Genomic DNA, 22,650 nt, shown 5'->3' with positions numbered 1-22,650 from the left:
ACAAGGAAGCCAATACCAACGATTTGGTAATTTTATATCACATCTTGGGACTAAAGAAACAAATTATAAAGGACCTGTCATATCGCGCCACATCATTAAGTAAATATGAAAAGTTTTCCATCCTATAACAATAAATAGGGGTGTTTCTTCAACAACTAAAGATACAACTCAAGGCATAAGACAGAATTGAAGAGACAATCGAAGACAGAAGCAAGGGAGCATTCAAGAAGTCCTAAAATCCTCTCAAGCACAAATCAAGAAAGATTTACGACGTTCAAAGTAAAATCAAGGCGTTCATCATGGAAATCATCCAAAGTCAACATTTGAATCGAGAAAAGTTGGAAGACCCATGAATTAATATTGTTAAGATAGAAATCCATTTCGGTGCAAGATCAAAGCTTCAAGGTCACCGGGAGATACTTGAGTTAAGTCAAGTTCTCCAAGTTTATAGTGTTTAATTCGAAAATAAGTTGAAAGACCCTCAAATAATGTTATTAAAGATCCAATTCAACATCAAAGGAGATTAAAACACCAAGTTCCACCTTTGAAGTTGCCAAAATAAAGATCGCGTTCTTAAAGTAAAGATCAGAGGTTTCACATAGAGATTTGTACCAACAAGATATTTGATTGCATCTAAAAATTATTTGTAATATTTTTCTTGTTTCAATAAATTCAGAAAGACGAAATTGGCGTTAGAGGAACAAAAGTCCCAAATTTAAAAAGCACGTGCAAACTCCAACATCTAAAGGACCGAAATCGTGAAAAAGTTAGAAGTTATAAAGACTTATTTTCTACCTCAGAAAAATAAGGACTAAAATACCAAAATGACTAACTTAGAAGATCATAAATATATTTAGACCTATAGAAACCACCCTTGACAATCAACAAGCAATGATAGTTTGTAATGATACTGTCATTTTTGGGAGTATATAATGTAGAGGTAGTTTGAGTAAATAATGTCAATATTCTCAAATAAATGGAGTTTTTTCTTTTTTTGGTTATAGATAAATTGTGTTTATAGGTATATAGTAAATAAAAATAAAATGGGTACATTTTGGTTTTCCTTTCACTTTCAAATAATTGCACATTAAATGTCTCTTGTATATATTATGCATGTATATATATGTTTCAATTTTTATAAAAAATAATGTCATATTATGTAGATTTTATGGCAACTCCTATTGATTTTTGTACAATAATCTATTGAAATTAATATGTGACAACTTTTTGAATGAAAATTCATATATTGAGAGAGGGGGGTTTTGCAAAAATATTTAAAGGTATGATACCAAATAACAATAGGTATGGACTCAAGGGTCAGGTCATCGTGGTAGTTAAGATAGCAAAGCTTGACGCAGATCGGGACATGATGGAGATGCAAAAGCATCAGTTTAGGGTAAGTAAAACTCACTGTATCTTAACCTTTTGAATAAACAAGTTATAGGTGATTCCTTAGTGAAAATAATGCTCAACATTTCAAGCCCTAATGCTATTTTAGGGTAAACTACATTTTTTGTCCCATAAGTGAACTTGTTTTCAATTTTGGTCACATACTCAGGTCAATTAGCACATTGAGTCACATATGTATTTTTTTCTTTTCAATTTAAGGACCATTGAGAGATTTTCGTCCAATTGATAACGACAACTACTCTCTCCGTTAGTCAATACAATCAAAATAAGGGTAAATTACATTTTTTATCCCACAAGTGGACCTGTTTCTAGTTTTGGTCCCGTAAGTGGACCTGTTTTCAATTTTCGTCCCACACTCAGGCCAATTTGTCCATTTGTGTGTGACCAAAATTGGAAACAGGTCCACTTATGGGACCAAAAATATAATTTACCCTTAGTTTGATTGTATTGACTAACGGAGAGAGCAGCTGCCGTTATCAATTGGACGAAAAATCCCTCCATGGTCCTCAAATTGAAAAAAAAAACCACATATGGGACTCATTGTGCGAATCGGCCTGAGTGTGGGACCAAAATTGGAAATAGGTCCACTTGTGGGACAAAAAATGTAAGTTACCCACTATTTTATATGCATAAACTTATCACATGTCTTAGTTGAATCGTACTGACTTGTGGGGATTGCAGTTGGGTTGTTTATTATTGATTCATTTGTGGTAAGGTTTGGTTATTGTTCTTTTCTAGTAGTATTTTGTGTCCTGAAAATCATGATTAGTAACTCTAATAATTGCTCTTTGTTGTTTAAATGGCATATTGCACCAATGTGATAGTTGTATCATTTGTTGCAGAATGAAAAAGGATTAATGGTTGTCCAGGTTTGACCACCCTATAATATCATAAGAATGGTTGGGTACTGCTTTAAGGAGAGTAGGGTTGCATGTCTTAGAAGACGCCGTTAGAGGAGAGTTGACAAATTATATAGCAAGTGAAATTTTGAATTCTACAACATTAATTATAAATTATTTTTTGTTATTTCATTCATACTCTTGAGCATGTTAAAACTTGATAGGAATAACACGTTGAGTATAATCAGAAAGCTAGAAAGAGCTATTGAGTATATTCACTCTTTAGCAGGACAATATCTTCATGGAAACATCAAGTGTGATAATGTTTTGTCGATGGAGGTTTGTTTTTCAGTTGATGTTTATCTGTATGATTTATTATATTTGATGCACCATTTAATTTTTCTATTTTTGTTTCTTATTAGAATAATGAGACGAAGTTATCTAATTTTGACACCATGATGCAAGAAGATCGGAGTAAAGAATTGGTTATGACTGTCGGATATCTTGATCCAAAAGTTTTAAATAGACAAGGTGAAAAGAATTTTGTCTTCTTCTACAATTTGTATTTTATTGGATAGGTGATGAAAATTTTTACTAATGCCTTTACTTTCTTGCAGATGGAGAGAGACGACAAAGTGATGATGTCTATTCATTTGCATTTATTATACTACAGTTGATTTGAAGTCAAGTACGACATTAAAAGACATCGAGAATCATATTTCACAGTGGGCTTTTGAAGTATATACTGCGAAAGGATTGTTTGTGGATGTTAGATTGATGAACACCAGTTGTTTCGAGGAATTGGCTAAACTCATATATAATGTGGTGCAAGAATTCTTAAAACTGGCGGAAAAACCTTTAGTTGCAAACTTGCAGTGGACACCATATGGCAGGACTTGCAAAAGCTTGTTGCAGTTGGCGATTTGGGTGAACGAGGAACCGATGAGGTTGAAAATGATTTAAACTGGATATGGATGAATCCCCAACCACAGTGTTCAAAAGTCCGCCTAGTTTTCCAAAATACTATGAAAAGTTAACTTTGTTAATGAGTTGTGAGAGAAAATGAAGCAAACCGGTGCAAATAGGTAGTGGACCATGAATTTATTCGAGAAAACTCTGTTTAGAGTTTTTTCGGCAATAGTATAAGGTGGTGATACCATGGATTGATAACTCTATTTATAGTTTTGCATAATTACTTTCTATTAGTATTTTATTTTAAGAAAGGGAATTGATGATTGAAATAATATTAGGTTGATTAGTTTGAAATAGAGAAAAAGAAATTTTTCGTCCAATAACTTTGGTTTGAATTTATTTTGATCCTTTCTCTTTGGCAATATTAGATTTAGTCCTTTATCAATTTTTCTTAAATTTGGTCCTTTAGTCTAATTTATGAGTTTTTTGCCCTTTTGATAAGGCTAATAGTTCATTGTAATATTCTAAGTGTAATATAAATAAATATTTTTTCAATAGCCTAAATTCTTACACCATTCTAGGCGAGCATTAGCTATGAAATGAAAAATAAATGAATATATATAGACTAAAATTATTCTGAAAAGCTATGTAGGGGTAAAATTGTCTGAAATTGGGTCAAAGAACTAAAGTTAAGCAATTTTGAAAGTTACCAGACTAAAACTAAAACTAGTAAATTTAAAGGACTAAAATTAATAGCAGACAAATTTAAAAGACTAAACAAATAATAATTCCGTTCGAAATATGGAAAACAAGACTAGATTAGAAGGTGTTGGGTAGATCAACAAAAGAGGAGCAAGAAAGCTAGAGAGCTTGGAGAAGGATAGTTAATAGTTTTATTGCATAGTTTTTCTCTACAAATTTCATCTTTATAACAAGCCTATTTATACTAGTTGGTGGAAGGTTCTTGATCATACATTTGTGGTTATAATTAATGGCTTGCTCAACCAGCCATGAACTATGTAGAAGATTTCTCAAAATTCTCGAAGATATTTCTAGATTTCTTTAAATATCTAAGATATTACTTAAAAAACACATTAACTTTAATACTCTCTCTTAATGTGTGTACGGGAGACTTGGATCTTTGCACGTAGTTCTTCGAATTAGTTACGTCGTAGTGTTTTAATGAACAATTGATCTCGATTGTTTAGTCCTATTATGTTGCACCGGATTTTTAGTTATGGCAATTGCTGACTTGTTATCACATTAGCGTATTGTTGGCTCTCTTGCTTTTCCCCCATGTCTTCTAGAATCCTTCTAAGCCAAGTGGCTTGATTTGATGTTGCAACAACTGCAATGTATTATACTACTACTGTTGAGGATTGTACCACGATAGCTTGTTTCTTAAAAGCCCATGAGAATATTCTTAAACAGGGCCTATAAATAGCCTCTCCGGCCATGGAGTAAAAAGTCAACAAAAGAGAGATAAAAACAAAAATCAGCTAGCTAAGAAAAAAACTATCACTATGTTTGTTTTTGTGTTTTTTTGGCCCACCTTAAGTTTGGATATATAACTTGCACACCTCCACTAGGTGTGCAAGTTGTATTTTAATTTCTTTTTTAATTCTTTTCTCTCTCCTTTCTTTTCTCTCTCTTTCTTGTCGTCTTCTTCTCCTTCTTCTCTCTTCTTCTTTTCTCTCTCTTTTTTCTGTCGGCTTTTCTCTTCTCTCTTTCTTTTCTTTTTTCTTCTTTCTTCTTTCTTCTCTCTTTCCTTTTCTTCTTCTCTTTTTCTTTTCTTTTTCTTCTTTCATTTTTGTTTTTCTGGTCGGTTTCTTTTCCTTATTCTCTTTGTTCTTCTTTCATTTATTTTTCTGTTTCGCAGAGGTTTGCCCGATGTTATTTTCCTTCTGTTTTCTTGTTTTTTCACACGTTTTTTTTTTCTTTCTATTTTGTTGTTTGATCTAATTATTTTCGTGTGATTTTTCCAGCAAAACGCCCAATTTTTCGCCGTTCGCGTTGCCGCCGCCACCGGAGTCAACGCCTCTTCTACCGCGCGAGTTTATGGACTACAAATTGATCTCTTCCTTTGATTCAAGTATATGAGTTTTGGAGGTGGGTTTGTTATGTGAGGTGAGGAAATGGCGAAGAGGGTCGGAGATGAGACTGCTGAAACAGAGCCGTGCATGTTTTTCTCCGGTCAGCTGCACTGTTATTCTTTCTTTAAATTTAGGATTTTTCTTTTTTATTATGAACTACTTGTATCAATGTATTTCTGTTGCTCAACAATATGTCGGTTATTGACAAAAATTACCACTGATTTGTACATTGAAATTCTTTTTTACATATTTTAAGAAATTGATTTGGGCAAGTTGTAGTATATAGTGTCGGTGCACTATACATACCTGTTTTGTTGCAGTGTAATGAGTATTTATTGCAATAACTGTTGAAGTGTATATCAATTGTGACTATACACTGCAATTTTCTGCTACTACTATTTTGGATTTAACATTTCAGTGACAGCTTTATCATTATGTTTACTGAAATTGGACCGTTATGGCAGTTCATTATTTAACTTTCAAGCTTAGTGTGTAGTGCATGACTGATATGCACTGTTGTGGCAGTGTTTCTTTTTGCTACATTGACTAGTCGTATTATTTGCAAGTTGTATGTGGATGCTTCACATGGCAACAATGTCACTTTTGGCATATTTGAGACTATAACATATATGTTACTTATTTTGTCTATATATATAGCATTCATATTGTTCTCTAAAAAAACTACTGCATCTAAACTTCGAAGTACAAATGCTTGTATTGGTTATTGAGTACGTATAGTGTTGCACTCGGGGAACGGTAGCTTGCATTCAACTTTTGTCGGTGTTCTACTTGTGAACCATCATATTCGTACGTTGATTGAAAAAGGTACTTGTCAATCCCTTTAATAATTTTGATTTTATGTTGTTTGCTATGTCTCACCAAGCCGTGAGGTGGAGTTCGTGTTGTGGTTATTTAAGCTAAAGTTGTCTCATAAAACTTGCATATCTATTGGATTATTAGGTTCTTTATTTGTTATGATCTATTCTGGAGTTGGTTCTGTAAAGACAGATATGTGGTAATATGTACTTTTGTAGTTGGCTTTTTTTTAATTCAATCTTGTCTAGACCATCCTTATCTTTCATCTTTGGAGTTAGTTTATCTACATGAATTCAAGTGATATAATGTGTCTTTTACTAGGGATGACCCTTGCAGTGCACTACCATGCTAAGTTGCTAATTATTTCTTGTTTCTGTGAGCTACATTCATATGATTTGTGCTTCAAGACAACTTTATTTTCCTTTTCCTTTTTTATGTTTCTGGTTTAGGGCACTCTATGAGATGTAACAGTTGCTTACTAAATATATACTTAACATATTTTCAGACAATGGAACCTAGCGTATATTCTTTTTCCCTGTCCATCTGGGCTATATATGCTACATATATAAAAGTTGTAATAACAGAAGCTGACATTTGTTTATTTGCTAAGTATAATTCAGGACTGCGTATAATTCTTTTGATGTGCATGTTTGGATTGTGGAAGTACAACTCTTTTTGGCAGTGAAGAGTGTGAGAGAATTAATTTGTATGAAGAAAATGCAAACTATTTTCAAGAAGGGAAGATAGTGATTCTGCTTTTGGAGAAAGATAGAAGTTTTCCTTTAAATTTAATTGTCTTGCACCCCTTAATTTGTGTTATTTTCTTTTTTTAGTGGTGTTGTCTGTTTTTCTTTATATTTGACGGATCGTAAATGAATTGAGTGGAGCTAAAATCATATCATTTAAGTTGGATTTGAATCTTTTATGAACTTTGAAAGTTTAAATTAATGAAATTCGAATGAGCTTTAAGCATGTTTATCACTATTATATGTATTTATATCAATATATCTATGATTTGTAATCTAAAAATTTAAAATTCACCTAGTTAATTTTATTAATATGCGATTAGTAAAAAAACTAAAATTTTATAATTGATACAATCTGTCCATTCACTTTTTCTTAAAATAAAATATGTTCAATTTAAGTCATATAATATATATAAATTGTATGCAAAATTATTTCTTTATATTTAATATGCTATAAATATTTATTTTCTGTTTGTTCTTAAATATGATACAATTAATATAATCAAAATATAATACATTATTTGTAACGTATTTGTATCAAAAAATTAATATGCACGGACATATCATAAAAATCATTCTTATCTTTTAACTAAACTTTATTTAGATATAAATAAATCTAATAAACAGAAAATAAATATGACCTTTACAAAAGAAATAAAATATGATTCAGTAATGTAAGCATAAGTATGGAAAAGAAATTAAAAATACAATTTATATATTACTTTTTAGTTAAATATATTTTGAGAGACGCTATTACTTTATATTTAATATGATACAAAATATATAATCAATTATTTCTTTATATTTAATGTGATATAAATATTTATTTTATGTTTTTTTTAAATATTATTTAAACTGTAGCATTGTTTAAATATCGTGCTTATTTTTTACGACACTGTGATATATAATCAAAACCACAAAGATGCAATACCCAAACGACGCTGGTTCCTCCCAGTCATCTCGGTATGATAAAGTTGTATGGAACTCGGAAATGGAACGCGTATTCATTGAATTAATGCATGAGGAGTTCATCACACACCGACTCCAATCCTCCACATTCCCACCTTCGGTGTGGGCTCGTATAACCGACAGAATGAACTCAATTACGGGCCAAGGTTGTCGATTTACGCCGGTACAGTTAAAAGGTAAACTTAACAGACTTCGTCGTGCTTGGCGTCTGTTGAACGACATTCTTAGCAGGGGTACCGGATGGGGGTGGGACCCAGAATTGAATACCATAACAGACGAGGCAAGACGTTTGGAGGAGCTGTATCGGGTAATAAAAATATTGTGCTCTCATTCTGTCTTCACTTAACGTGCACGAAGGCTCTCTTGCCTGCAACGAACGTACTCTTTCACAAACTAATAATATGTCCTGCCAATCGGTGAATGATTGCAGGAAAATCCAGACTATAAATAAGTTGTCCAGCGTGGCCTTTAATGATTTGACCTATGCACTCAAATATTCTCACGGAACACTGCAACTGGTGGGCTCGCTCGTTCATCATCTCAGCAACGCCGAACCGTCCATAACAGCAACAACGTAGATGATGAAGAAATGGATGGCACTCACTCGGGCACCCGTCGATCACGAGACGAGTGAGAAGATACAGCATTCTCTCAATCACAGCCCATGACGTCCGGGGAAGAATTCTTTTCTTCACCGGGATCAGCGCCTGTGTCTGCTGGTCCGTCTGGAAGCGGTCGTCGGTTCCGACGTGCTACTAGTAAGTTGCACGCTAAGAAGTATGAGACAATGGATAGGTTGAATGAGTCACTGCAAGGGAAGATTGACTGCACTGGGCGCAAAGCTACTGAATCGATTGAGCGGTGCGTAGATGAGTTGACAAAGTTTCAGGATCTGCCGGACATTATATTCACCACCGCGTTAGAGCGCTTTCGCAGTCACAGCATGTGCACGATCTTCTTACGTCTTAATGACGAAAATAAACTCCGCTGGTTGTATTCGTTGGGCAAGTGAATGTAATGCCCGGTGGTTAAAATATTGTGTTACAACTGGTTAATTTATGCATATTTATGACAGTATGGTTTACTTAGATTACAATCATACCAAGTTCGTAAAATTTTAATTAGTTTTATGTCCTTATCCATCAGACGTCTACTGTATGGAACTTACCCACTACTTTTGCATGTTTCTATTTAGAAATACAGCAATGACTGGATATATGGCCAACTCGGATGTTGGTGGAGGTTTGGAGTCTAACTCCTCAGGTGACAGTCCAGGGACACCAAGGACTCCAGGAAGTAACGAATCTGATGTTCCAGAGGAATTTTATGCATTTAGAGACATAATATGCCCAGAATTGTTTAGGAAAAATGTGCCACGTAACACGTCAGCACTGCAGGGAGCAGAGTGGGTTGCTGAGATAGTGACAACCCCACACCAAGGACGTTTTTTTGACAATATTCGCATGACCAAGCCATGCTTCTATGCTTTGGTTGATGCATTAACTTCTAGAGGGTTACTGCCGCATGGTCAGACGTCCAGGGTTACCTCAATCGAGGAGGTAGCACTCTTTATGCAGACGGTCGGCGTGCATAAAAGACACCGCGACAATATGGAGCGATTTCAACACTCACTGGAGACTATTCATCGTAGATTCCATTGTGTGCTTTCTGCTTTGTGCGTAATGGCGCCAGAGCTAATAACTCGTCTGGATTTTACGAATACACATCCGAGAGTGGCAAGTAACCGTGATTTCTATACTTCAAGGTACATTTCAGCAGTTTCCACATCATTGTTTATAGTGTAATTAATGGAAGCTAGTATTTCACATACTAAGTAATTAATGTAACTATACTGTGCATTGTGCGTTCGATGAAGGACTGTGTCGGAGCGATGGATGGGACGTTGGTACCTGCTTGGGTCCCTCGAGTTGACCAAAATCGGTACCGGTCACGTAAAGGTCACCTTGCACAGAATGTACTAGCAATATGTGACTTTTATATGAATTTCACCTATGTCTATGCGGGGTAGGAAGGAAGTGCCGCCGATGCCCGGGTCCTGGACCATGCAGTATCACAAGATCAAACTTTTTCATTTCCGCCGATCGGTGAGACGATGAAATATATTTGCTACATTGCATCGAATATCTTTCTTAAAAAGAAAGTAGGTGGTACTAGCAGTTCTCCTTATGACAATGTCTTTTTACAACGCAGGTAAGTATTATTTGGTCGACGCGGGTTTCGCAAACTACCAATGTTTTCTTGCTCCTTATCGAGGGACAGGGTATCACCTACAAGAGTGGAGGGGACAAGGTCGTCGCTATCAGACCCCACAGGACATGTTTAACCATGCACATTCAAGGTTACGAAATGTAATTGAACGATGTTTTGGTGTACTGAAGAAATATTTTCCAATATTACAGTGGGGGATGCCGAGTTACCTTCAAAACCACCAGGTCGATATCGTAATTGCATGTTGCACACTTCATAACTTCATCCGAAGATATAGCAACGATGACATCATATTCAACGAACCGGATGAAGACACTTCTCCTAACATGGATTCATTTTACCATAGGGGACATCCAACCACTTCTGAGTTAGAAGCTCAACGCACCCTCCGAGATAACATAGCGCTACAAATGTGGGCAGCTCACCATCCAAATAACCCACAATGATGGAACAAATGTTGATTCATATCTAAACTATTTAAACCTTTTGCTGATATTCACTCTGCCTATCGGTCGAACGCTATAGGATCATTTAGTAGGAATCAAGTGTAGGATGATGTGCGCTTTTTGTTGAATTGAATAAAATTGGTGATGTATTAATCCAAGCAATAATGACATTTCATACATTAGCAACTAGTGCAGATGGTACGACGTTGCACATTACTATTTCTGACCATTGTTGTGTGCAGACATGGCATATCGTAGACATCTAGAGAGTGCTAGATTTCCACAGGAGGATCACTGGACTTTAAATGTTGAGCAGCGCTTCATGTGGATGATACTAGACGACAACACCAGAACGCCCATGAGAGACGATGCACGTGCCGAGACACAAATGGGTCATTGGGCACGTGCATTACGAAGACATTTTCGATACCCCTACACACGAGAGCAAGTCCGTGCTAAGTTCTATGAGTTTAAAAATCGATTTCACCAGTTCCACGGCATAACTCAGCTAACAGGGGTTTTTTATGATATTGAAACATTTGTTATGGTGTTTCCCTCCGAGGTACGACCACACACGTCACAGGTACGTCATGTTATTTCAAATGTAATGAGATCCATTTAACAATTGTCATTTCAAATTACATACATTATTTTACAACGCACAAACACCTTTCATTTGACCTTTTTGCAGCACTTTCCATTGGCTAGACGGTACTATCGTTATCCAGAGCCATATTATCCCAGTATGCTAGAGGTTTGGGGCCCGCTGATGTTGCCAGATGTTCCTGCTGAGGCCCACGGCGATGCACCAGACAGCGAGAGCAGTCACACCGTGCGTATTCCGGTGAGAGGAGGCCATCATGCACCAATTGTCATATCGGATTCTACTGCCCCATCGGCACAGACGCATACACGCATTGCCAGTTGGGATGCAGTGGAACATGTAGCTCGTGGCGATGTTGCCCCACTGGTGCCACACAGTACCCCGATAGCCGCACGGCCCAGTCTTGACATGGGTTCAAAAGTGGGGGAAATTGGATCGTGGACTGATTATATTCGTCGATTTGGCGTGCAGCAGGATCGGGGTGCCCAGTCGTACAGTGAGAGCAACAGCACAGCACGCTCACGCCGACTACAGGGACTCCCACCACGGCGGCGTGACGGTCCTTAGAATTACAATGGTCGAATATGAAAACTCTACGTCAAATGTTGATTTAATTAGTAAAGCTGGAACAAGTACTCGAGCAGTTTGTCATTGTCAAACGCATTCGTTTCTTATATATCGTGCCGATGTGTTTTAAGATTTGAACAATTCCCTAAAAATATGACAGCTTTATATGGTACAAGTAAAATATTTCCTCTATTCTGTTTTTAACTAATCGATACTAATTCACTGACCTTTAATTATTTAAGTATTTTTTACTCAACACATCGTTCTTTACATGACAAACAATATTTGTAAAAAAAAATTCAAAAATATTGGGCAATATATCTTTACTGCATGCGTAATGCAAAGTGGTTGTTGTTCGATTTATCAAGCAAATATTTTTACCACGAATATAAACGCCCATGAAATTATTTTCACCGCACCGATTTAATCTACACAAATCTATTCAACACCAAAGCAACTAAGACTTAATTATTTTTTTTTTAAATTATTTGCATTATATGTATTATATATTATTTAATATATAATATATGTGAAATGTAAGCAATAATTACTACTAAAAAATAATTATTAACTTATGAAATCATTGATATTAAAGATATTTACTTTCAATGCTACTTAGTTAAGAAATATAAAACTTTTCTACCTAACAGAAATACTGTAGCAGTTCCGTACACTACTGACAATATATCAGTACTATATACCTAATTCGTATTTTTATTACTTCAATTATCTATTAAAATTTATCTGTTCGCATATAAAATTTTAACGAATGTATTTTCAACACGTTATATAGAGCATTTAACGCTTGATTACAAATTTTTTCAACTTAGACCATTTAAATATTTTATACTTATAATTTTTTCTATTTCAATAAAATATTTAAGAAATTTGAAATTTGAGGACAATATACCAATAATACATACTTAATCCTAAATTTTTTATTTAAATTTTATATATTATATTTTTTTATTCCAAATATAAACTCTAACAAAACCATTTAAGAGACAATACTACAATGTATTCAATCATGCATTAAAATTATAAATATTATTTAAAATATAAAAATAAATGCCTCAATGAAAAAAATTACTTAACATAAATATATATATTATATTTCACTAACAAATAAAATACTATATACATACATATATATATATTACTAAATATATATATTAAGAGACATGATTTGACAATGAACAGTAACTCCTGTCTCCCAAATCCCAACATCAAACCTACACCATTTATTTTATACTATTTTATATTATATAAAAACACAGATCCAAACATACCATCTATCTCAAAACACATACTAACTTATCTCTATTTTTCTCTCTCTATCTCCAAAAACACCAAAACAAAAACACCCAAAACATTAATCCAAACATAATGTATCTTTCTTATTAATTTATGCTTGAGTTATATATTTCTTACATCATAAAATATATTTAAATAAAGATTGATTCGATAGAATAATAATTTAAATAAAATTTAAATGAGATAAAAAAGTAAAAAATGTTATAAAATGAAACATTTACATAATATTCCAACTTATAACTTTTTTTATTGGAAAATCTCAATTTTACTATCAATGAGTTCATTGGATACCATTATTTTGTACGTAAAACTATTAAATTTAGTTTAGGATTTCGAGATCACCAAACACAATGAGAAATAAAAATTGTATTGTATTTGATGGACATTGTTTGAATACAAGAGTGTAATTATTTAATCAAATAATTAATTCCAGCCTTCTCGAGATCCTAAAAGTAGTGTTTGAATTTGTACTTTGAGTATTTTGTTTTATATTTTAGAGATAGAGTATGGTAAAAATAAATGATATGTATATAAATATTGTATGTTTAATATTGTGTTTTTGGGAGACAAAAATCACTGTTTATCGTCAAATCATATTTATTTTATATTATATATGAGTATATATATTATATATAGAAAGTTGAAAAAAAAACACAGATAAGGTGTAAAAATACAAAAACAAACATTGGGTGTATTTTATCTTGTCTCCAAAAATACAAAAAATGAATCGAAACATAGTGTAAACATTCTTGAAACAATTTCCACTTTCGACAATTTCCTTTTCGTTTGAAATATAATACTTTTTTAAAATAAGTTGTAAATTGCACGAAGGAAAAAAATGGCATGATAAAGAGGGACTCTTCTATTTTTTTTTTTTTAAATGTTAATATTCTTTTTAGATATATTTTTCTTTTGATTTAAAAAGTTTTGTCCATATTTCAATTTTCATAAAGAGTAATTTCTATTTTAACCTAAAATATAAGGACCAATTATATTTAAATTTACTTTACAAATATAAAATTATACTTTTCCCAAAAAAAAAAAAAAAAACACTTGTCATTACTTGCACGTCTTCCCGGATTCCTCCATTTACAACTCTATTATTTCTGTTAGAATTTAAATAAAAAATGCTAATATAATATTTTTTAATATAAACTTCTAATTTTATGCCTTATTTTCAATTCGTAAATTATTGATAATATAGCAATTTTTTTCTTTCATTAACATCTACTTGGTATCTAATAGCAATAATTTGAGAATAATATTTTATTGCGTGGCAGTACAACAAATACAAAAATATTGTAAAAATATCTTTATCAAAAGATTATATGAAAGTTGAATGAGGGGTAAACCTAAAGATTTATATAAATATTTGGATTAATTAAACTTATACTCTCCTTTAAAAAAATACGAAGTTATACATTCTCTTGGGAAAAGTATTTAAAATTACACCTAACTCCGCACCCCCACCCAAGAATTCTCTATTAAAACTTGACTGTATTTTATTCGGATTTGAACAAAAAATATCAATATTAACCGCAAAAAAAAAAAGATAAATTTTTAATTTTACCCCTTATTTATTTTTTCCTAGTAATACTTTTAATACTCATTAGAGAATAAATATAATATATATATATATATAAAGTCAAAAGAGTATAATTTTAATAAAATATTATTCCCAAATTATACTGATTGGATAAAAGATAGCAGTTTATAGAAAACTAGTCATTTTTATGCACTTCCGTTTTTACTTCTACATATGGGGCGAGGCGGAGACCGTTGTATCATTTTTTGAAACATTAGATGAAATGCATGAACCAAATATTTTCAATAAATAGATGCAACTATAATGTTACCCCACCTATATATAGAAACGTTAAAAAAACGCACAAAAGATAAATAAATATTTTCATCTGTGATTCGCTAATTACTTTATATGCAATGACTATAATTCAAAAATAAAATTTATTATAGTTACACTATTTGATGTTTTATATATATTACATTTATCCCTTTTCAAGTATAAAAAATGAGAATGTTTAATGTCAACAATTTTCGTTCAAACCCTAATAAAAGTAGATTAGTTGTAAACTCAAATTTTTTGCTGAGCATATAAGTGTAATTTTGATTTTTTTTTAGAAAAATTATAATTTCGTATTTTTAAATAATATCTAAATATAATTAATTTTGATTTTTTTATTATTATATATTTTTCGTTCAAATTCTAGTAAACAGGAATATATTAATGATAAAAAAAATTCTAAAAAAAATGTAAAAATATAATTTCTTATCCATTAGAGAGGGTCGAAGTGTAACAATTTTTGTTTTTGTTTTTTTTTTTTTTTTTGAGGTATAACAAATCTTTTTTTCTCACTGGATTAATCAACTTGTGTTGGTGTCCGGTCCAATTGTTAATCAAGGAATAACCCTGCATTTGTTCATTGGGTATGCAGAGTTATCTCCAATAGTAATAATGTGGATGCACTGAACGGATGCCGGACGCAGTCGTACGCGCCCGCCAAAGTGGCCTGAATCGCTCCGTGTTCGCCCTCTTGTCGCCGTCAACTTCTCTCTAAAAATCCGGCCATTTCCCGGCGAGTTACCGGCCGTGTCATATACCATTTTGATCGCCTTGATGAGTACTACAATTCCCCTCAAACAATTTCATGTTTCATCCACGCATGATAATGAGCTCACACCTCGATCGCCGCTAGCCTACGCCGTCGATTCGCCGTCGTCACGGCGACCCACGATCGCGGACCACCAGCGTTCGAACCCCCTTCTCATTGCGAGTCGTTTTAGACTAGTCTCACCCAATTCCATCACTGGTGTGAAGAGATCTCACAACTTTCGTCTGTGCGCCGTCACCGAGCTTCAAACCACCATCCCCCTGCCGCCGCCCGCCGTCGGTTCACTGGCGGAGCACCACCATTGGCCTCGCCTCGACATGGCGCAGCCAACCGTCCGGTCAAAAACGGTCATCGGAGATCGGCCAGAAGCTCCTCCATCGGTAGCCGGCGAGCTTGACCCGCCGTTGACCGAGTTTGACCCGTTGACCAAGTTGACTCGGCTAACTCAGTCAACCCGGCAATTTCAGCAGCCAGCTTCTTCCATTCCGACGCTGAACCTTTCGAAGAAAACATTCGGTGAAGTTGTTGCGCCATCATGGGCCTCGAAAATCGCAAAAACGGCACCTCACAAATACTTCCTTGCGGACTCGCCACCGCCCGCTATCGGTACGATTTTGACTGGCGAGAAAGGTCCAACACTGCTGTTCATAGATGCTGAGATCGAAGTTCTTGCAGCTCCATTCAGATTCGCACTCGTCGGAAAATTTTCGCATGGAGCACCCTCGTACAGCATCCTGCACAAACTGATAGCTGGAACTGACATAAAAAACAATTTTACGGTCATTATGCTGAACAACAGACATGTCTTAATTTCCCTATCTTGTGAAGCAGATTACTCTCGCCTGTGGCTTCGCCGTATTTGGTATATTCAGGGGTACCCAATGCGTGTCTTCAAGTGGACTCCTACTTTCACGCCGTCTCAGGAGTCATCAATTGTACCAGTTTGGGTTAGTTTTCCGGAGCTGCCAGCACATTTGTTCCGCAAGAAAGTCTTGTTCACAGTGGCTAGCATGATTGGAACCCCTCTGCAGATTGACGATGCTACACTCAGTCAATCCAAGTTCTCCAAGGCACGGGCATGCATCAAATTAGACCTTCTCAAACCACACCTTGAAGAGTTTCAAATTCAGATTTGTGGGGATATTATTGTGAAGCGTATTGAATACGAACAAATTCCACACTACTGCTCCTTATGCAAACATGTGGGGCATCGTGACTCAGAATGTTATTCGAAAGGCGATGCTCCCAAACCACCTCCTCAGAAATCGAGCAATCGTGGAAAGAAGGTTGCTGTTGAGGTGGAGCGGGGCAAAGCAGCAGTACAAAAAATTAGTGAGAGCTCAAAGATGATGGACCAGCCGACCAGCCAGAACAACTTCAGTCTGCAAAGGACATCAGGTACCACACTGAACACAGAACTGACTCCATGATTAGCGTGAATGAAAATGTTGTCTCTGTTGATGTTGCTGACACTACCTGTGATAATGATAAAATGGGGGATGAGAATTTGGAGTATAAAGTGGCTGATGGAAATTGGACACATGTGGAAAATGCTATCATGCTACTCGAACAGAATTCAGATGAGGATCAGAGTTCAAAGAATTCAGAAGATGATCAAAATTCAGAAGAGGGAGAGATTATGGATCGCAATGCCAGAGGCCTTGGAAGATTCGCGGCCCGATCTGCTTGACCAATTGCAACCCAGTTGATAAAGAATCCGCAGAGCAGCTGTTACAGCAGCTGGCCACTCCGACCAGACTGCCAAGAAATCAATTCCCTATGAACGAGCAACCAGATTACCTGTTCAAGAATTCAGAGGAGAAAAATCGAGTGATGAAACAAAGGAGCAACTCTTGTGGTCCAAGAATTCGAACAAGGCGAATCAATGAAGAAGGGACGGGGACGCCGAAAAGCTTCCCCCACCTTTGGGTGTTAAAAAAAAAAAAGAGTTGTAATTTGATGTGGATTGCGGAGGGATTCATATCTCTGAAGATAGAGGAAGAGGAGAAACTCTAAATCAGAGATGTTGCGGGTCATTATTTGTTTAGAAAATAGGTGTATGGTTCAAGTGAAAATGGAAGTAAAGTATATACGTAGCACGCTCAAATTATGCCGACTTCATGATCATATGCGAGATCTTTGTTTGTCAAAAGGAAAAGAAGAAGAAATTCTACAAGTTGTGGACATACAGAAACTCTATATGGGAGATGCCGTGGCTCGTTATTTGTTTAGGCTAGCAAATAGGTGTACGGTTCAAGTAAAAATGGATAAAAGATATATATATATATAGCATGTTAAAATTATGTCGACTTCATGATCTGATGCTAGATCTTTGTTTGTCAAAAGGAAAAGAAGAACAATTTCTACAGGTTGTGGACATACATGAAGCGAAGAGGAGTCTTAAATTTACGAAATAGTATGTTGGTGATACGTTTGAAGTCATGTTTTTTGTAGTTAAGACGTTACAAAGACAAAAGAGGTGTAATATGATATGGATCGCAGATGATTTATATCATCTGAAGATAGAGGAAGAGGAGAAACTATGTATAAGAGATGTCACAAGTCATTTGTTTGAGCTAGCAAATAAATATATGGTTCGAGTGAAAATAGATAAAAAAAAAAAAAAAGCAAAGTACATATATATAGCACATTAAAATTATGCCAGGTTCATGATCTAATGCGAGATTTTTATTTGTCAAAAGGAAAAACGAAGAATTTTTGCAGGTTGTGAATAGACATACAGGAAGAGAAGAGGAGCTTTCAATTTGCAAGACAAGTTGGTTGATGCTACATGTCAAACCATGTTTTTTGTAGTTAAGATGTTACAAAGATAGAGAAACTATAATATGATATGGATTGTTGAAGCTGGATTGATTCCATTGGAGGAAGAGGAAAAGGAGAAACTATATATACGAGAGATGTAGTGGGTCGTTCTTTATTTGAGATAATAAATAAGTGTATAGTTCAAGTGAAAATGAATGAAAATTTCCATCTACGACAAGTTAAAATTATGACGACTTCATGATTCGATGCGATATCTATGTTTATCAAAAGCAAAAGAAGGATTTATGCATGTTGTGGACAAACATATGAGAAGAGAAGAAGAGTCTTCAATTTGCAAGACAAGTAAATTGGTGATCTTGTTTGCTTTTGTTTTCATTCTTAGTTTTCAATTGTATTTTTATTTTTCTATTGTGTTGTGTTTGAAAAATAAAAATGTATCTGGATTATGATGTTTTACTACAAGTTTCCTTACAAAAAGAGATGATAGTGAAAAAGGGTTGGATTAGGGTACGTTGTGATAGTTTTATACGAAAAGACGTGACAAAATGAGAATGTGTTTGATTAGATGTTTTGTGATAGTTTTAAGGTAATATATTTTGTATTCTTGAACTTATGCATATGTAGTCACATTTACGCCTTTAAATGTATGAAAGATAACCAAAGCTTCCCGGGCAAAATAATTTATCATTGATAGGACAAAAATGCTCTTCTCACTCCCCTATATACTTTTTACTTCTTGAAGTATATTTTATTCAAAACAAATTCCCCTAAAACTAATTTTATTAATTTAAAAATTTACTCATATTTTATATAAAAATAATTTTTAAAATGCATAGCTTTTTATAAATTATGTAATACAAAAAGATATTACAAACTCAATTTATGCAAATATATTTTACAAAGTAAATCATTTATGCTAAAAATACATACATATATATATGTTCAATGTAATATTAAAAAAATTGTATATATAACAATACAAACAAAAATTATATAAAATTTTGAATAGTTATGTAAAAAATGTAAGGATTGTAAATATAAACTTTATACAGATTCTATTCTCATTAAAAAAATAATATATTTTGGATATATTAATTTTAAATTTAATTTTTTTATAATAATTCAAATTATATTTTAGGAGAATGATCGTACTAGATATATTTAAGGGTATAAAAAATAAGAGCATTTTCCCTCATAAAAAATTTGGTTCATGTCATGAGAGAATATTTTATTATATTTTATTATTTAGGAGGATAAATGTACTTCACGGTGAAAAATATATTTAACCCTTACGAAAATACGTTTCATTTTATAATAGATTTGTAATATTTTATACATATGTAGCCACTCTTTTCAAACCACATTGCAAATAGTTGATGTGAAAATTTATTGCAAAACAGATTATACCATTAGTTTGATCAGAGTAAGCCTCTCAATAAGTAGGCTAAGATCCTATTCAGGTTCAGATCAATAAAGGTCTAAAAGAACTATTCTGTTTTCAAACCCTACTTAATTCATTAAAGTTGACTTAAGACCTATGAGTCTCTAAACCAGACCAAAACTTGATTTTCTAAATTCATTTTTTTGGCAAAATCATACTAGTTAAATTATTCTTTTTATTTTCATTCTTTTTATAATTTTATCAATAAATTTAGAATTATTCAGATAAATTCACAAAGAACTCTTTTTCGATAGAATTTTTTAAAAATTACATTATTTATTATACCATTTACAGAATAATTTTATGAAAATATCAAATCTACATATCTAATAGCAATTTAATATGATATTATAAAATTTAAAATTCAATTTTATCACTTCAAGTTTTAACAATATTGCCTATCAAGATATTGAAAAATATACCAGCATGATAATATATTTATATATATAACTAATTATTTGATTATTTATCATTTAAAAATATACATGGTTAAAGAATTACATTAATAATGTTATGGTGTCTTAAGTTTTTTAAATTTATTCACTTGAATGTAGATCGTAGCGATGTTCAATTCGATTAACTGAACCGAAAGTTTTTAAATGTCAGTAGGCCAAAAGGGTGTAGTGAGTACCAAACTGAAATATTCAATTTCATTCGGTAAAAACCAAAATAATTGAAATTTCGGTACACCATTTATCGAATCGAAATGTGTAGTTTGGTTCAATAAAAAATTAGACTTATTTTGGTTCTGTTTAAATTTTGTATCGAATTAATTGAAAATTATAAAGAAATATAATATTAATTTATTTGTTATAAATTATTAATAATTATAATAATTAAGTATGTATTAACTATAAAATTATTATTATTGTTTTTATCATAATACTTATATTAAGATATTTAATATTAATATATCTAATTTATCTTCACATATAATATATTTAATATTATATTTTTAAAATCTAGTATTTCGTTCGGTTAGCCGGCATAAAAAATTAAAATCGAATCGAATAATATATTTTTTTTAAAAAAATCGAAACCGAATCGAATTTTCGATTTGGTATTCTATAAAAAATAATTTTTCAGTTTAGTTGGTTTTCAATTAGTTAACCAAAAATTGCATCCAACACTATAAACAGTCCATATTTTTAATTGGGTTATTTCGCTCCTGGATGGGGCCAATTCAGCCCCTCTCATTGCCTATCTTCACTTGATTTTTGCCTAAAAATTCTCACCAGAATTAAAGGCAGCTCGCGCCTATTAAAGTGTGAATGGTGAGCGCATATACCTATAAACATGAAGCCGGTGGGCGGCGGTGAGCGATCTGAAGAGCAGTTGTTCATCGCTGCAGATCTCGCATGGTTGGCCTGCCCAGACAGCTGCGCTCTGTAATTAAAGGAGAAAACTCATCCACATCCGTAGGTGATACTGATTCTTCGAACAAGACGTGCCGATGTGAGGTAGAAAAGCATTTCATTGGAATGGAGGAGGATACAGATCTGCTGGAATCGCTTGTGAGAGGCGATGAAATTTCAGATCGGGTGATTTCTATCTGCGGAATGGAAGGTATCGGCAAACCCACTCTTATTACAAACACTTACAGAGGTGCGGCGCCTGCAGCAGCAGTTCCAATGATGGATAAACAAGGTGGGTTTGTGATTTCTGGCTAAATTACGTTTGGTTTTGAAGTTTCTTTTACAACCAAATTATATGTGTCAATTTTTTTTTCTTCTCTTTATTCGCTTATATGTGTGAATATTTGGCTGATGTTTAGAACAAGCATTAGTTATGGATGAAAATTACAGTTAATCCACTAAATTATGTATTTATTGTTAAGTATAGTACAAAGATCGATCAGGGAATGCATTTAAAATATCAAAGATATAACATTTCATCTGTTTAGATAACTACACTTTTTATTCCTATTATTGGAGTAGTTATGAGAAGTAGAGAGTGGAGAATGTATGTAAAAATATTGTTTATTGTGCATGCATATCTAATTCCAACTCTAATAGTGTGGGTGTCTACACTAGTTATTTTTATTATTGGAGGAATTATGAGAAGTAGAAAGTGGGAGATATTGTGTAGAAATATCGAAGTTGTGTGGATATACTCGCTCTTTTGTTTGGAGTTGTGTGGATACAATTCAAGCAGGTTGACTATCTTTATGAAGACCGCTATGTTGTGCGGAATACGGTATAAGTTGTGTGTTTTCATGAATGCGAAACTTCCTGATGATGCAACTCGTGCGCCATTTCATGCCATCACTTTGCTGGAAACATTTGAGCTTAATTCTTTGGAATTGGAAGATTATGATAAGCACTGGTATGTTTTTGCTGAAGATCTTTAATTCTTTATTTACTAGCAATAGAAGGCAAATAAAGTAAGTAGTTCATATTTTCAGGTGCAAGGATTCTCATCTCAAGAACAAGGATGACATTACTTTGTTAGGTATTGAAGTTGCATATGAAATTTTAAGTTGTGAATCGTGTTGCTTCCTATTTACTAATATTTTCCCATGATCCCCATTAGCATTTAGTATGGGCCTCTGATATTCTATCCCACAGGTTGGAATTATACTGGTTTCATGATCTTATGTTAGATTTATGTTTGTAAGAAGGAATAGAAGATGGGATTTTGATTATATAGCTTCAATTTCATCAGTAAATCTTAAATCGGACCTGAAATTTGTTCCACCATCAGCCACAAGCAAATCGGCTGAAGAAGTTCGCACAGTTTTCTGCTATTGTTGTAGTGTTCACTTGTACTGCATTTATCATATATGGAAATTTTACAATTACAATATCAAAGCTAATATTCTTTGTTCCAATATATGTCACACAAAAATAT

At 33.5% G+C, this 22,650-nt stretch overlaps 2 long non-coding RNA genes across 2 annotated transcripts; both read left to right on the top strand.

The window, feature by feature from the left end:
• The first annotated feature begins 4,650 nt into the window (after window positions 1–4,650).
• On the top strand, window positions 4,651–5,573 carry LOC110012014 (uncharacterized). The gene is made up of 2 exons (XR_002287157.2): window positions 4,651–5,042; window positions 5,147–5,573. It is a non-coding gene; the product is annotated as an uncharacterized LOC110012014 (long non-coding RNA).
• Window positions 5,574–20,919: 15,346 nt separating this feature from the next.
• On the top strand, window positions 20,920–22,444 carry LOC105162293 (uncharacterized). Its single transcript, XR_016065500.1, has 2 exons — window positions 20,920–22,125; window positions 22,205–22,444. It is a non-coding gene; the product is annotated as an uncharacterized LOC105162293 (long non-coding RNA).
• The last annotated feature ends 206 nt before the right edge of the window (window positions 22,445–22,650 follow it).

Source organism: Sesamum indicum, linkage group LG5 (genome assembly GCF_026168435.1).
Source record: "Sesamum indicum cultivar Baizhima isolate 11 linkage group LG5, ASM2616843v1, whole genome shotgun sequence".
NCBI classification, from domain to species: Eukaryota; Viridiplantae; Streptophyta; class Magnoliopsida; order Lamiales; family Pedaliaceae; genus Sesamum; species Sesamum indicum.
This window is presented reverse-complemented; position numbering and strand designations above follow the sequence as displayed.